Here is a 5,000-nt window from a genome sequence, read left to right as displayed (position 1 = left end):
CACACACACATGTATATATATATATATATATATATATATATATATATATATATATATATAATATATATATATATATTATATTATATATATATATATATAGGGCTATGTTAACTGTCCCCCTGCCTCTGGCATTCAAGAGCGTCCTTCAAAACAGCGACCTTGCGACAATTTGAACGGATCACTCCAGCGTCACCAATTGTCACAACTTAGCTTATATACAAACGGGTTGAGGGCAACAATGTCACAAAAGGTTCAAACAAACTATAACATGAGATAGCAAGCTTAAAATGGTTTTTCTTTCATCAGTGTGGGAGGAGAACGAGAGATAGAAAAAAAGGCAATAAAACACGAACGGTACATGTGATGGTATTCTAGAAAGCGATATTATTATTATTTATTATTATTATTATTATTATCATTATGATTGTCATCATTATTATTATTATTACTATTACTGCTAAGGTACAACCCTAGTTGGTAAAGAAAGATGCTATAAGCCCCAAGGGCTCAAAAATGGAAATATAGCCCAGTGAGGAAAGGAAATAAGGAAATAAATAAACAGTCTGTGAAAACCACTAATAACATTAAAACAGATTTTTCATATATACATTTTAAGGGTAGAAGAGAAACTTTAACTATGGTAAACAGCTCTTCTAGGAGAAGGACACTCCAAAATTAAACCATTGTTCTCTAGTCTTGGGTAGTGCCATAACCTCTGTACCATGGTCTTCCACTGTCTTTGATTAGAGTTCTCTTGCTTGAGGGCACACTCAGGCACACTGTTCTATCTTCTTATTTTTTTCTTCCTCTCGTTTTTTTGAAATGGTGTGTTGAGCAGGCTTAATAGAAGGGGCCATGGATGCCTGGTGGTTTATAAAGAGGTTGTCTTTTCCTTTTTCTGACTCTTTTTCTTCTCAAAACCATCCTTACTGTCCTCCCTTCAGTTGAATTGGCTATCCTGGAGAGTATTTAGCCTTGCATGGTGTATCGGCTCCTCCATGTTGACCAGTTTTTCCGACTTTTTACTATAGTCTATGGGGTATCAGCAATCACTTCGTTTATAATTCTGTACGTATTGTTTTTGATATAATTCTTGTTAATCTATTTTTTAAGTATGATGTCTCTTTTTTTATTTCTATTAATTCTTATGCTGTCTGGAGACATTGAGCGAGATCCGGGACCAGTACGTCCTAGATTTCGTCAATGTTGTTTTCTGTATTGCAATATTCGTGGTCTACATGCAAATATTCAAGACCATACAGTTGCGTCCAGACAGTAGGATATTCTTTTGTGCTCATAAACTTTGGTTTCTAATATGCGGCACTCATCTGAGCTCCTTATAACTGGTTTTAAGAAGCCAATAATGTTGAAACGTGATGCCATCCTAGGGCCAGGGGAATGGCGGTGTATATTAGGACCGAGTACCCTGCTTCTCGTAAGGCCTGCTATCAATGTGGATGTCATGAGATTCAGGTAATAAAAAGTTTGTGGCAAATTTTACAAAAGGAGAATATCATTTTGCTGTGATCTTGACCAAAATAAACCTTACCTTTAATGGAAGTTATGTATCACTATATATTTACATATTATATATATATATATATATATATATATATATTATATATATATATATATATATATAATATATATATATATATATATATATATATATATATCTATATATAATCACCAACAGCACATCCAACACGTATAGGATATGAAGACCTCGTGCATCTCTTGATCCATCTATTCCATACCTTCTCATCTTCTTCTTCTCACTAAACTTCTTTTTTACAACTTGAAGTTAAAGACACAAACAACAGGTTTAAGTAGAACAGCTTTGCTCTCTGTCTGTCTGTCTCTGTTAACGACGTAATAATTCAATTTATGGGTGAAGAGATTCTGGGAGATGGAGGAAGATGCTGGAAGGGAATTTTCAATCTGCTGAGAGTCAGTGTCCCATAGACTGCCTCTTTTGAGGAACACACGCTAATGGATGTACAGAACCCATCTCTTTAATAAGGTACAAATATGAGAGAGAGAGAGAGAGAGAGAGAGAGAGAGAGAGAGAGAGAGAGAGAGAGAGAGAGAGAGAGAGAGAGAGAGAGAGAGGGGTATTCTTCTCCAAGTAACCAGGAAGAAGAACTTCTCCTCCTCCAGTAGATGTAAATAAAGTCTTCTTCTCTTCCCAAAAATTCTATCAAGAATTCAGGGCAAATCAGCGTCATACGAGAGACCAGGATTTCAACTTCTTCCTTTCCACAGGATTTTCACAGAGATTTCTATGTTGTTGTTATTGTTGTTTTTGTTATTAATGCATCCTTATACTTTGTGGATTATTCCTATGCCCCCATAGAGACAAAACAGACGGTAATATAAGAGATGGTCGTTTAAACAGCTTTCAATATCTATGAATTAAAGATCCCTTAAGTCTTGATATCATGAACAAGATGAAGTAAAAAAAGTCGTTTACTACTGAAAGTTTTTGGAATTCTTTTCCTGCTTCTGCTTTCCCAGAAGCTTCCAACATCATCTCTTCCTTCAGAAGGAAGGAAGGGAGGTGCATCTATCCCTTCCCATATGGCTAAGCAGAAGACCATGGTACAGAGGCTATGGCATTACCCAAGAATAAACAATAATGGTTTGATTTTGGAGTGTCCTTTTCCTAAAAGAGCTGCTTACCATAGCTAAAGAGTCTCTTCTACCCTTACCAAGAGTAAAGTAGCTATTGAATAATTACAGTGCAGTAGATAACCTCCTGAGAGAATATTAATTTTTTGCTAATTTCCGGGTTGTCAAGTGTATGAGGAAAGGGCGGAATGTGTAAAGAATAGGCCAGACTATTCTATGTATGTGTCTACACAGAGGAAATGAGCCGTTACCAGAGAAAGGGATCCTACGTAATACTGCCTGGCCAGTCAAAGGATCCAATAACTCTCCAGAGGTAGTATCTCGACGGGTGGCTGGTGCCTTGGCAAACCTACATCATCAATAGAGTCTAGGTCTGGCAAACGAGCAGGTCATTCCATCTAGATAATTGTCTCCTTATCTAGGAAGCAAATCACACCCTAACACGATTGGGGATAAGCGTTATCATCCATCAACACGGACCAGAGTAAGATCAATCTCCCACACCAAGGATGTCATCCCTTTAGAGAACGCCCTTCATACAGCCTCTTCCCAGGACATGCAGATCCTATCTTCAGTTTCTGCTGATCCTTCCCCTATAATTGATCCTCCCCCCTTAACAGTTCACTGATGTTGGCATCGTTAAACCGTCCGTGTCCCCTCCGCCACACCCGTTGCCTCCTGTCAGCAAATTACCCTCAAGCAAGAGAACTCTAACCCAAGACAGTGGAAGACCATGGTACAGAGGCTATGGCACTACTCAAGACTAGAGAACAATGGTTTGATTTTGGAGTGTCCTTTTCCTAGAAGAGCTGCTTACCATAGCTAAAGAGTCTCTTCTACCCTTACTAAGAGGAAAGTAGCAATTGAATAATTACATCCACAACAGGCCCCAGGGGAGAGCAAGGGGGCCGGCCGTAACACAGGCCCCAGGGGAGAGCAAGGGGGCCGGCCATAACACAGGCCCCCAGGGAGAGCAAGGGGCCGGCCGTAACACAGGCCCCAGGGGGAGAGCAAGGAGCCGCCCGTAACACAGGCCCCCAGGGAGAGCAAGGGGCCGGCCCGTAACACAGGCCCCCGGGTGAGAGCAAGGGGCAGGCCGTAACACAGGCCCCAGGGAAAGCAAGGGGCACGCCATAACACAGGCCCCAAGGAGAGCAAGAGGCAGGCCATTACACAGGCCCCCAGGGAGAGCAGGAGGCAGGCCCATAACACAGGGCCCCAAGGAGAGTACGAGGCAGGCCATAACACAGGCCCCAAGGAGAGCACAGGCAGGCCATAACACAGGCACCCAGGAGAGCAAGAGGCAGGCCGTAACACAGGCCCCAGGGAGAGCAAGGGGCAGGCCGTAACACAGGCCCCAGGGGAGAGGCACGAGGCAGGCCATAACACAGGCCCCCAAGGAGAGCACGAGGGTAGGCCATAACACAGGCCCCAGTGAGAGCAAGAGGCAGGCCATAACACAGGCCCCAAGGAGAGCACGAGGCCAGGCCATAACACAAGCCCCAAGGAGAGCAAGAGGCAGGCCATAACACAGGCCCCAAGGAGAGCACGAGGCAGGCCATAACACAGGGCCCCAAGGAAAGGAAGAGGCAGCGCATAAACAGAAATGGATCAGTAACAAGACGGCATTGTTTGTTCAAGCAATTAATTTAAGGGCAGCTATATGGCAACAGTGGAGAAACTGTTGCCATTAACCTATGATCAGTAAAGCTGTGACTGCCAGAGCCACCCATACTAGGCTGGTTTGCCGTGAGCAAGCAGACGAAAGTGCCCCATCATCACTAATCCGAGTGGTGATGAAAACTGGCCACATCCCAAACATGAATAAGGACATGTCTGAGGCCTTTGTCCGGCAGTCGACTAGAGACGGCTGTATTTGCTGCTGTTGTTCTTTATAGGTTTCAGGTTAACAGAATTCAATAAATTAAGTAATATTATACATCAATTGCAATGGAAATTCCTTCGTCTATAAGTCTGATGAAGGAATGGGACTCAAATGGGACAAGGGACCTTATAGTCCATCACTAGGGCTTCTGGAATAGGTGGTATATCCCTGTTTTCACCCGAGACTTTTCAGATCTATTTCCTATGAGTCCTTTACTAGGTTTTGTCCTTCAAGATGTATAAAAGGTAAAGGAAGTTATTATGGGTTAAGAGATAAAGGAAGATGATGATTCTCTTGATAAAGGAAGAAGAAACACATTTGGGAAAAGAGGCGAGAGACAGAACTTGGTTTTTGAAAGTGATGGGTCATATGTGAAAGGAAAAAAACCTTCCTATGATTGTTATTATTATTAAAAACTAAGCTACAACCCTGGTTGGAGAAGCAGGATGCTATAAACCCAAGGCCTCTAACTGGGAAAATAGCC

Source organism: Palaemon carinicauda, chromosome 43, assembly GCF_036898095.1.
Source record: "Palaemon carinicauda isolate YSFRI2023 chromosome 43, ASM3689809v2, whole genome shotgun sequence".
Classification (NCBI taxonomy): Eukaryota; Metazoa; Arthropoda; class Malacostraca; order Decapoda; family Palaemonidae; genus Palaemon; species Palaemon carinicauda.
This window is presented reverse-complemented; position numbering follows the sequence as displayed.